We start from the raw sequence: 13341 nt of genomic DNA on the forward strand, positions 1-13341 counted from the left end.
AGCATAAATATCTCACTTTGTCACTTGTATGCCCCCCAAAAAACATAAAAATATCTTCTTGGTCTAGAAAGTAAAATTATAATGCTTGGCATAATGTAGACAGAAATTCCCATTTATCCTTTTTCTCCTTTGCCCCTACACTTTTCTTCTATGTTCACATCAGTACCTAATGTCCCAGACATATGGAATTCATTGTTTCATGATTAAAGCCAACACATTCTAACTACCATGCATTTAGTCAAACCATCTGGCCACCTGGAATTTCCTACCATCCCCCATAAAATTTAAATTAAAAAATTCCACTGTTCTGTCCTCTCTGAAGATGTCCCTGAACCTTTATTGAAACTCATTGACATATCCTTTGGTTCCCGCAGCCTTTATTGTATATGTCATAATTTAGCACATACATTACTCTGCCGTACATTTTAGTAAGTTAATGACCTGTCTCTTTTCACTGATAAAACAGTGTCAGGATTTTTTCATTTTTGTATTCCCTACTGGTCCACAGAGTGCTATGAACATATAATTTTCTAAGTTAATTTTAAATTGACTTAAACTTACTGGTGAATTCACCGATTAACTGTTCTTTTCCAGTATTACTCTTAGAAATGTCCTTCCCTTGATATATTTTATGTTCTAAAAAATTAATTTCATTTTAAGAATCGCATCCTCCAAAACAAAAGAAACAAAAGCTCCCATACAATTCTAATGCTAGTTATAGGTGACATTAAAAAATGGCATACCAACTGTAAAAACCAAAAACAAAAAAACGAACAAAAACAAACAAACAAAACAATTCCCATGAAAGCCAGAGGCAAACAATGCAAATTTTAATGTCAATATTGTCATTTTTTCCTAGGTTAGGGGACAATATAACCACATTTATAAACTTGTTCTTTTTGTCTCTCCTCATGTTGACCTCACACATAGCATATTATGCCATTAAAACAACAAAAAAAGGAGAAAATGCTATATTGAAATCCAGTATTTTCTTACAATTCCTTACTGTGAATTGTGAATGAAAATTAAATTCTTTAATCACTAGGAAAGACTGAGTGTGAGAGTGTTTCTTTCAGCTGATATAAACATTGATAAGATCAAAGCTTGCTCTAAATTATCTGTCTTACCAGGTCTTGACTGAATCTCAGAACAAAATCCTGTAGTTTCTCTTTATTTCAGATAAAACTTTGATCTTTTAAAAATATAGGCACAGCTGGGCACAGTGGCTCAGTCCTGTAATCTCAGCAGTTTGGGAGGCTGAGGTGGGCAGATAACGAGGTCTAGATATCGAGACTATCCTGGCCAACATGGTGAAACTCTGTCTCTACTAAAAATACAAAAATTAGCTGGGCATGGTGGTGCACACTTGTAGTCCCAGCTACTCAGGAGGCTGAGGCAGGAGAATCGCTTGAACCTGGGAGGCTGAGGTTGCAGTGAGATGAGAACGTGCCATTGCACTCCAGCCTGGGTGACCAAGCGAAATTCCATCTCAAAAATAAAAAGATAAATAGGCACACCTGGCTAAGGAAATGGCAAAAAGGCAAAAAGATATGCACAAAATAGTTAGCCACTACTTGCATTGAAAATGGGTTCAAGTTTAAGCTTTTGGCAAGTGTTTGAGAAAAATATGAATTAAGCTCATTTTCTGTGGAGACAAGTCTCTAGGCGTTTAGTTTTGGTTAAGTTAAATACTTAAATCTATTTAAAATTTTAAAGACCTTAGTAATGTAAACAAATGGTGTTGAGTTTGGACTTCTCTACAATATCTATGTGGAATCTTAGGAATGGAAGAGTGAAAGGATACAATACATTTTAAATGGTAGTTCAGCCTAATTCCTAAGCATAAGCATAATACATGGCTGCATTTTTTTTTTGACAGATCCTAACTCTGTCCCCCAGACTGAAGTGCAGTGGTGCCATCTTGACTCACTGCAACCCCAGTCTCCTAGATTCAAGCTATTCTCCTGCCTCAGCCTCCCAAGTATCTGGGATCACAGGCAGACACCAGTCACACCCAGCTTGCTTTTTGTTTTTATGTTTTTTCTTTTTTTGGAGACAGAGTCTTGCTCTGTCACCCAGGCTGGAATACAGTGGCACAACCTCGGCTCACTGCAACCTCCGCTTCCCAGGTTCAAGCGATTCTCCTGCCTCAGCCTCCTGAGTAGTTGAGATTACAGGCACGTGCCGCCATGCCCGGCTATCTGCCTCCCAGGTTCAAGCGATTCTTCTGCCTCAGCCTCTTGAGTAGCTGGGATTACAGGCATGTGCCACCATGCCTGGCTAATTTTTGTATTTTTAGTAGAGACAGGGTTTCACCATGTTGGTCAGGCCGGTCTCGAACTCCAGACCTCCTGATCCACCTGCCTCAGCCTCCCAAAGTGCTGGAATAATAGGCGTGAGCCACCATGCCCAGCCCATTTTTTGTATTTTTAATAGAGGTGAGGTTTCACCATGTTGACCAGGCTGATCTCGAACTCCTGACCTCAAGTGATCTGCCCACCTCCACCTGCCAAAATGCTGGGATTACAGACAAGAGCCACTATGCCTAGCCAATATGTTACTTTTAAAAAATAAGTTATTCATTTTAGTTTTCTTCTGTTGCTAACAATCATTTCTATTTTGTAGGGAAAAGGAAGAGGGATCAGATTGTTACTGTGTCTATGTAGAAAGGGAAGACATAATAAATTCCATTTTGACCTGTACCTTGAACAATTGCTTTGTCCTGAGATTCTGTTAATCTGTAACTTTGCCCCAATCACTTTGCCCCAACCTCTTTGCCCCAACCTTGAGCTCACAAAAACATGTGTTGTATGGAATCAAGGTTTAAGGGATCTAGGGCTGTGCCTTGTTAACAAAATGTTTACAAGCAGTATGCTTGGTAAAAGTCACTGTCATTCTCTAGTCTCGATAAACCAAGGGCACAATGCACTGCGGAAAATGGCAGGGACCTCTGCCCTGGAAAGCCGGGTATTGTCCAAGGTTTCTCCCCATGTGATAGTCTGAAATATGCCTCATGGGATGAGAAAGACCTGATCATCCCCCAGCCCAACACCCATAAACAGTCTGTGCTGAGGTGGATTAGTAAAAGAGGAAAGCCCTTGCAGTTGAGATAGAGGAAGGCCACTGTCTCCTGCCTGCTCCTGGGAATGGACTGTCTCAGTATAAAACCCTATTTTACCTTTGTTCAATTCTGAGATAGGAGAAAAACCACCCTATGGTGGGAGGCAAGACACGTTGGCAGCAATGCTGCTTTATTGTTCTTTACTCCACTGAGATGTTTGGACAGAGAGAAACATAAATCCGGCCTACGTGCACATTCAGGCATAGTACCTCCCCTTGAACTTAATTATGACACAGATTCTTCTGCTCACATGTTTTTTTGCTGATCTTCTTCCTATTATCACCCTGCTCTCCTACCACATTCCTCTTGCTGAGATAATGAAAATAATAATCAATAAAAACTGAGGGAACTCAGAGGCCGGTGCCGGTGCAGGTGCTTGGTATGCTGAGCGCTGGTCCCCTGGACCCACTTTTCTTTCTCTATACTTTGACTCTGTGTCTTATTTCTTTTCTCAGTCTCTCATCCCACCTGACTAGAAGTACCCACAGGTGTGGAGGGGCTGGCCACCCCTTCATATTTTCACTTAATTTACTCTGAATCTATGCCACTTTTGCATTTGAGGCTAATGTTTGTATTGAAGGAAAGGATAGCAAGTCAATTTACAATTGGATTTTTTCAATGTATAGAGTTACATGTTTACTAAAAAGAGTAGCCCTTAATTCTTTTTAAAAAGCCCATAGCAAGCAAGATGATTAACAATTTTCATATGAACAAATGTCTTACAATATTTTAAACATCTAGAGAACACTGATACCGTCTTCACTTACTGACAATGGCATATTATCAATTCACTTTTCCAAAGAGATAGAAATTACTTCTTTTGACTTAGATCTGACTTCTTAAACTGTCAAATGAAGTAGCTGAGTATAACTCACCACCTACAACTTTGATATTTAGCCTCCTCTCTTCATTTGCTTTGTATTATATGTACTGTAGCCCTTACTTTAATATTTCTATATCTTACACATCTTTCTCTCTTAAAAATGTGCTTTCATTTAGATGAGAAATACAATTTTAAGGGAGAATTTGACTCATGCCTAGTTCTGTATTTTTTTTAATTGCTGATCTGTCCTGAGGAAATTAATGTCGCCCTACTGGGTATGATGCTGCCCCTCTGGAGAGATTCCTGCAAGTTATGACCACTGGGGATTTTATAGGTGTCCACATTAAGCCTTTCACTGAGAGTAGAGATTAACTTGCAGTTGCCTCTCTGACACAAATATATCTAAGAAATCAACATAATCTTTTAAAACCTTTCCGGCTAATACTAGTTTGTAGCCACTATTAATATAGTGGTTCTAAGTTCGTTCCAGGGTCTCAAAGCCTTAAATCATTTCATGATTATACTCAGTTATAACTCAGTAGCTGAGTTATACTCAGCTACTTCATTTGACAGTTTAAGAAGTCAGATCTAAGTCAAAAGAAGTAACTTCTATCTCTTTGGAAAAGTGAATTGATGATATGCCATTGTCAATAAGTGAAGATGGTATCAGTGTTCTCTAGATGTTTAAATGTCTAGATGCAAATGTCAACATATAATGCTTACAAGGACATAACTGGGTGTTTCACACTATTATTTTAGTTTTAACCCACTTGATCCATCAAGTTATCTGTCATAGAACAAATGAAAGGCCCCTTTAGAGAAGTCTCATAATAAAAAATAGGCCTAGTTATGTTCGTTGGGAGAGAAGTAAATAAAGCATGGGTTTACATTTTCTGTCTATAAGAAATTGTCATTGTAGCTGTTGTTTGTTTCAAAATCTATGTACAGTTCTGACCCACCAACTGACAATGGCTGCCTGACTCTAACACTCTGGTGTGTTATTGTAAATTCCCTGAGTCTTCTTTATAGCAAGAGAAAAAATCAGGACATTCTGAAAGTAATACACTGTGGAAATTTACATGGCCAGAGTATAATTTTCTCTGCTTAATAATAAAACTTAATAATGAGCTTAATAATAAAACTCACATACAAATACAAAATAAACCCGTGTCAAAATTTATTTCACTTATTCCTGAGGAAATCAGTAGGTGGGAAAGCTGGTTCCAAGAACAAGTAAAAAAAAAAAAATTACAGATTTTCTTTCCCCAAAAACAAGAAATGTTAGAATAAGACAACTATGTTAGAAGCAAAACTGGGCTGGGAGCGCTGGCTCACACCTGTAATCCCAGCACTTTGGGAGGCCAAGGCGGGCGGATCAGAAAATCGAGACCATCCTGACTAACATGGTGAAATCCGGTCTCTACTAAAAATACAAAACCAAAATTAGCCAGGCATGGTGGCCTGTAGTCCCAGCTACTCAGGATGCTGAGGTAGGAGAATGGCGTGAACCCAGAAGGTGGAGCTTGCAGTGATCCCAGATTGCGCCACTGCGCTCCAGCCTGGGCGACAGAGTGAAACTCCGCCTCGAAAAAAAAAAAAAGAAGCAAAATTGATTAATAACAACAAATAGTACTGGGTAAACTGGAAATCCACAGGCAAAATATAAAGTTTGGGCCCTTAACTTACATAATATACAAAAATAAGCTAAAATAGATCAAAGACTTAAAAGTAACAACTACAACCCTTAAACTCTTAGAAAAAAAAACATAGGAGAAAATATTCTTTATGTTAGATTTAACAATGATTTCTTAGATATGATATCAAAGGTACAGGGAATTAAAAAAAACAAAAAAATTAGTTTCATCAAAAGTAAAAGTTCTGTGCATTAAAAGTCACCATTGACCAGGTGTGGTGGCTCACGCCTGTAATCCCAGCACTTTGGGAGGCTGAGGCAGGTGGATCACAAGGTCAGGAATTTGAGACCAGCCTGGCCAATATGGTGAATCCCGATTTCCACTAAAAATACAAAAATTAGCTGGGCATGGTGGTGTGCACCTGTAATCCCAGCTACTTGGGAGGCTGAGGCAAAAGAATCACTTGAACCTGGGAGGTGGAGGTTGCAGTGAGCTGAGATTGTGCCACTGCACTCCAGCCTGGGCGACAGAGGGAGACTCCATCTCAAAAAAAAAAAGTCACCCTCAAGACAGTGGAACAACAACTCAAAGAATGGGAGAAGATGTCTGCAAATCACATATGTGATATGACATCAGTATATGTGGATATAATATGTATAATAGAATAAAGAACTCCAGCAACTCAACAATAATAAATGGTTCAATTTGTTAAATAGGCAAAGGACTTGAATAGATAATTATCTAAAGAAGATATACGAATGGCCAACAAGCACATGAAAAGAGGCTCAATATCACTAGCATTAGAAAAACACAAATGAAAGTAATGATGAGATATCATTTCACACCCATTAGGGTGATTACAAAAAAGAAACTCCAGAAAATAACAAGGGTTAGTGAGGATTCAGAGTCAATGGGAACCCTTGTGCATTGCTGGTGGGAATGTAAAATGGTGTAGCTTCTGTGGACAACAGTTAGGTGGCTCCTCAAAGGTTAAACATAGAACTACTATGTGATCCAACAATTCTATGCCTATATACATGCCCAAAGTAATTGCAAATAGAGACTCCAACAGATATTAACCACCAATGTTCACAGTACCATGATTTACAGTAACCAAAAGCAGGAAGCAACTCAAAGGTTCATCAATAAATGAATGAATAAACAAAATACACCATATTCACATAATGGAAACTTATTTAGCCTTATTAAGGAATGAAATTCTAATATACACTACAGAACTTCAATGACTACAACATACATAAACTTTGAAAACATTTTGCTTAGTGAAATAAGCCAGATGCAAAAGGATAAATATTGCTTGAAGTACTTAGAATAAGCAAATCATAGAGACAGAATAATCATTACCAGGGACTAGTGTGGGTGAGAAGTTATTGTTTAATGGGTACAGAGCTTCTATATGGGATGATTAAAGAGTTCTGGAAATGGACGGTGGTAAAGGTTGTGCAATTTGGTGAATGTAGTGTCCTCTGAACTGTTCATTTAAAATTCATTAAAGTGATAAATTTTACAGCATGTGTATTTTACCACAATTTAAAGAAGAAAATTAAAAGAAAAAAATATGTATTCCCAATTGCACTGTATTTTTTGTTATTAAGCACAAAATTTAAACTTTATTAAACTTATTAGAAAAAGAGAATTGGAAATGTGATATAATGAAGTAATTCACAAAAATGTGTACAGTAAATGCACTCAAGAGCAGTTTTTCTGACGTTTGATGAACTCCTATCAGTTGTGAATTAAAACTGATTAATATCCTTCATGGAAACAGATCCATAAGGTCTGGCATTGTCTTTTTCTACTAGAGAGAAACCTAGAAGTTATCACATAATCGCATAGCATCTAGGATCAAATCAACTAATACATGGCCAAGTCAAAAGAAAATGAAGTAATCTTTGGGTTGGCCTTTGAGATGATAGCTTTTAATAATGTAATATTACACTAAAAATACATGTTTTATGTCAGAGTTTTAGATACTTTTCCTTAGCAGTCCCCTATCACAAATATGTCCTCTGTTAGTGCTAATCCATAATTAACTCAGTTCCTTATTTTCATGTCAATAATCTCCAAGTGTTATTCTTTTTTTTTTTTTTTTTTTTTTTTTTTGAGACAGAGTCTGGCTCTGTCTCCCAGGCTGGAGTACAGTGGTATGATCTCGGCTCACTGCAGGCTCCGCCTCCGGGTTCACGCCATTCTCCTGCCTCAGCCTCCGGAGTAGCTGGGACTACAGGCACCCGCCACCACACCCGGCTAATTTTTTGTATTTTTAGTAGAGACGGGGTTTCACCGTGTTAGCCAGGATGGTCTCGATCTCCTCACCACGTGATCTGCCCGCCTCAGCCTCCCAAAGTGCTGGGATTACAGGCGTGAGCCACCGGCTCGGCCTCCAAGTGTTATTCTTAATCAAAAAAAGAAAAAGTTTATCTGACTATATTCGACCCTGATTATTTATGTAGCTTCAGAAAGAGGAGTTAAACACATAGGTGAAGTCTTCCCTCCACCAGGTTCTAAAATGTAAGATTCATGGCCTTCTGAAAACACTCCCTTACCAGTGTGAGGCTGGAAGCATAGAACAGGCGGAGGACTTAGTAGGTATTGGCTCAACATTTAAACTACAATCTTTTTCCTTAATAGGTATTTTCATACCTTATAAACACATGTATGACCTTGGATGTCCAATTAAATCCCAGGAAAAAAGGACAGATTCTTGATGAAACTATGCAAATAATGAGACAGCAAGTAAAAAGGGCTCCCCAGCAGAACCTCCGACCAGCTTGCACACTGGCAGGAGTGCACACTGAGGTGGAGCCTCGGGAAGTTTGCAGCGGGGAGGAGCCTGGCCTCTTCTGTTCCAGGACGGAGGCTGGGATTCAATCTATGAGGCAGGAAGCTGGGTAGCAGGACTCACTTTACTGAGAGTCTCTGTTTCTCCTTTTTTCCCTTTTGCCCAATAAATTCCATTTTTCTTACCCTTCAAAGCGTCAGTGAGCCTAATATTTCATGGCTGTGTGACAAGAACGCAGCTTTTAGCTGAACTAAGGAGAAAGTCCTACAATAATAATATGTTGTCTTACAAGCATGGAGAGTCAGTACAAATATATTTTTCTGAATTCTCAGAGAAAAATAGAAATTAGACAGCGTTTGAAGGATGTATTTCACTTACAAGCTGTAGTATATAAAATTGAGGATCAGAGCTAGAAAAAGAAACTGTGTAATTAATACTCCTTCTACTGGATGTTGAGTCAGTTTTTTGCTTTCATAAAATTATCTACCAATGAGGCAAAAAATAAATCCTTAAAACAATGAGATTTAAAAGTAAGTTGTTATGCTCAGTACTTTATAGGAGAACATTCAAGTAAGTGTCAGAGGAAAACAAAAACCACCTAGAGAAGCAACTAAATGGCTGTTTATATTTATGTAGTAAACAATAATATAAAAATGGAGAAGAATAAAATTCTGCATTAGGTTCAATACTATCTCATAAAGACTTGACCAATGTTTCACCTGGGGGCATATACCTCTCCAATTTCCTATTATAGTCTCTAATCTGTGAGTTAAATGTCTACAGTTCCTAAACAATTCACCTGTTTTTGTTTTGTTTTGTTTTGTTTTTTGAACAGAGTATCCCTGTGTCACCAGGCTGGAGTGCAGTGGTGCGATCTTGGCTCACTGCAACCTCTGCCTCCTGGGTTCAAGTGATTCTCCTGCCTCAGCCTCCTGAATAGATGAGACTACAGGCATGCACCATGACGCCCAGCTAGTTTTTGTATTTTAGTAGAGATGGGGTTTCACCATGGTGGCCATGATGGTCTCGATCTCTTGACCTCCTCATGTGCCCACCTCAGCCTCCCAAAGTGCTGGGATTACAGGCGTGGGCCACCGCACCCCACCACCATTCATCTTAATATGTAAGATTATGTAAAATGAGCTGAGAAGGCTGAGTCTTTTAGAATTGACCTCATGCAACTCACACAGATGTGTGGAACTAATGAAGAAATATGGGGCATACCAAAGAAGCCCAATTTATTTTAGCCTCATCCATTTTATAAGGCAAAAATTGTCACAGTTTTTCTAGAGGTCACCTAGGAAATCTAAAAATTCTTATTTTTCCCTAAAAATCAGAAAATATTTACTTTTTGGAATTTAAGATATAATTTCAGATGGGCAAAAATTAAGTGTTATCAGAGGAGATATAGTCACTGTGATAAAGATAGGAATACAGGTACAGAGAAGAAAATGGTGGCAATAATCCCAATGACAATACAATATTCTAAAATAAGCATAGAAAAAGATATCATAATTGTTAGAAAATGTATCTGTTTCATAATTAATTATGCTGTACAAATGTTTTTTTCTTATTTTTCTTTCTAGCTTCATTGAAGTATGATTGATAAATAAAAATTGTACATATTTAAGTTATATAATATGATGTGATGTATGTATACATTGTGAAATAATAGCCGCAGTCAATTAACATTTTCATCAACTTACAAAGTTACACTTTCTCTGTGTGTGTCTATGTGTGCTTGTATGGAAATACATAAGACCTACCCTGTTAGCAAAATTCAAGTGTACAATACATTCTTATCAGCTGTAGCTACTATGCTATATATGTTAGGTATCCAGAATTTATTCATCTTTTAACTAAAAGCATCTCCCCATTTTTCCTACCTTCTAATCCCTAGCATCTAATGAGTTCAATTTTTTTAGATTTCACAGATAAATGAGATTATGCAGTATATTTGTCTTTCTGTGTCTGGCTTATTTTACTTAGCATTATGTTCTCTCAGTCCATCAATGCTATCACAAATTTTAGGATTTCTTTCTTTTGTAAGGATGAATAATATTCCATTGTATGTATATGCCACATTTTCTTTATCCACTAATCTGTAATAAAGGCTATTATTCAAAATACACAAGAAACCCTTCAAATTTCACAAGAAAGCAAACAATTCAGTTAAAAATGGGGAAACAATATAAATGGATAAGTCACCAAAGGAAATATAAAAATGGCAAATAAGTATTTGAAAATATATTCAACAACATATGACTTTAGGGGGATAAAGCAATTCTATATATTGAAATTTCCTTTAACAAAGAAAGCAAATAGAAAACTTTCTCAGAAAAACAAAATTTTAGTGATACATCATCAGCTGACCTGTCTTGCAAGAAATACTAAAGGAAGTTCTTCAAGTGGAGAGAAAATGATGCAAGTGAGAAATTCAGATACACAATAAAGAAGTAATAAATGAAAAAGAATAAATTAAAGTTAAAAACTTTTTTTATTCTTATTGATCCATAAGATAACTGTTTAGTCACAAAAATGGGTAATTATAGAATGTGGACAGATGAAATTAACAATAGCAATGTCATAAGGTACAGGAGGTACAATCTGGTAGTATTTTTATGGGATACCTACACTACGTGTGAAGTAACAATTTTATTTGAAGATAGACATAAAATGTATATAATCAATTCTAATTAATTTAAAGATAGACTTAAAATGCATATAATCAATCCTAAGAAAACCACTGCAAATTTTTAAAAGAAGTGATGAGATCACATCTCATGAGGTGATGAGATACACCAAGAGCTGAGACAAAAATGCAATCATAGAAGATGCTCAATTAAAATAAGAGAAGGCAGGCCAGGCACAGTGGCTCCTGCCAGTAATTCCAGCACTTTGGGATGCCAAGGTGGGTGGACCACCTGAGGCTAGCCCGACCAACATGATGAAACACCGTCTCTATTAAAAATACAAAAGTTAGCCTGGTGTTGTGGCACACATCTGTAATCCCAGCTACTCTGGGCTGAGGTGGGAGGATCACTTTAACCTGAGATGTGGAGGTTGCAGTGTGCCAAGACTACCACTGCATTCCAGCCTGGGTGACAGAGTGAGGCTCTATCTCAAAATAAAATTAAAAAAAATAAAATAAAATAAAATAAAATAAAATAAAATAAAATAAAATAAAATAAAATTTAAAAAAAATAAATGAATATAATTAATGTTTATATTCTACTTCAACAAAAGTAGAATACACATTCTTCTCTAGTTTGTACAAGACACACTGCATTATGGGCCATAAATGTCTTAAAATTTTTCAAAGAATAAAGTTCATACAAAGTACACACTCAGACCACAATAAAAATTAAAGTAGAAATAAATAGCAAGAAGAATTGAAAAATTTTTCAAATATTTGAAGACTTAACAAAACATCTAAATGCATCCCAAAAGAAGACTAAACAGTAATTAAAATATTTGGAATTAAATGAAAATGAAATCACAACTTATTAAAATATATGAGATACAGTAGAACTAGTACCTAAATTTATAGCATTAAATGCATATTATTATGAAAAAAGAGATAAAATCAATAACCTAAGCTTCTGCCTTAAGAAACTAGAAAAAGAAAATCCAAAGTAAATAACAAGGGAAAAAATATATAAAGTTTAGCAGATATCAGTAAAATAGAAAACAGGAAAACAATAGAGAAAATCAATGAAACAGAAAGCTGTTTCTTTGAAAAGATCTATAAGCTTGCTAACATTTAGACAAACTAATAAAGAAAAAAAGAGAGAATGCACAACTTACAAATATTGGAAGTGAAACAGGGGTATGGGTTATGACTACTGATTTTGTGGACATTAAAAGGATGATATATTTACTATATTAAAAACTCTATACTCACAAGTTCAATAACCTATATAAAATGGACAAATAACTTGAAAGACACAATATGCCAATACTCACAAAAGAAAAAATAGATAACATGAGTACTCTTATATCTATAAAAAGAATTGAATAAATAGTTAATAACCCGCCCACCCCTCCAATGGTTCCAGGCCCAAATGGCTTTAGTGGTGAATTCTATCAAGCATTTAATGGAGAAATTATACCAATTTTCCACAGACTTTTCAAGAAAATGGAATTAGAGAGAACAATTCCTAATTCATTCTATGAGGTAAATATTACCCTCTTACCATATCCAATAGACATAAAATTAAATAAAATCAATATATCAATATCTCTCATGAACAAAGATTCAATAATCCTTCACAAAATACTAGACAACTGAATCTAACTATGTATTTATTTTAGGTAAGACAGTATGCAAGACTGATTCAATATTAGAAAATTATCTGCAGAATTTCCTAAATCAACAAGTTAAGGAAGAAAAATCATGTGACTGTATCAAGTGATGTAGAAAAAGCTTATGGCAAAATCTATCACCCATCTATAATTTGAGAAACTCTCAGAAAACTAGGAATTGAGGTGAATTTTCATAACTTGACAAAGAACATCTACAAAACCCCTAAAACTATCATACTTAATGATGAGAAATGGGATGCTTTTTCCCAAAAACCAGGAGCAAGAAGAATTTTGTTTTTTGTTTTTTTTTCTTTCACCACTTGCAAAATGAAACCACCACTTTGGAAGACAGATGGGCAATTTCTTATGCCCATAGTTGCTATACTATATGGAAAAAAAAAAGTCTTACATATAATATAGCAATTGTGTTTTTTTTGTTGTTTGTTTTGAGATAGAGTCTTGCTCTGTCACCCAGGCTGGAGTGCAGTGGTGCAATAGAATGATACTGCAACCTCCACCTCCTGGGTTCAAACAATTCTCCTGCCTCGCCTCCAGAGTAGCTGGGACTACAGGCACCTACCACCATGCCCGGCTAATTTTTTTTTTTTTTTTTTTTTTTTTTTTTTTTTTTTTTTTTTGTATTTTACTAGAGACA

The 13341-nt window shown here is 36.3% G+C and overlaps 1 pseudogene; it reads left to right on the plus strand.

The window, feature by feature from the left end:
* Window positions 1–2695: 2695 nt before the first annotated feature.
* On the plus strand, window positions 2696–3465 carry LOC134809219 (uncharacterized; annotated as a pseudogene).
* The last annotated feature ends 9876 nt before the right edge of the window (window positions 3466–13341 follow it).

The sequence above is a fragment of the Pan troglodytes genome, chromosome 22 (genome assembly GCF_028858775.2).
Source record: "Pan troglodytes isolate AG18354 chromosome 22, NHGRI_mPanTro3-v2.0_pri, whole genome shotgun sequence".
Classification (NCBI taxonomy): domain Eukaryota; kingdom Metazoa; phylum Chordata; class Mammalia; order Primates; family Hominidae; genus Pan; species Pan troglodytes.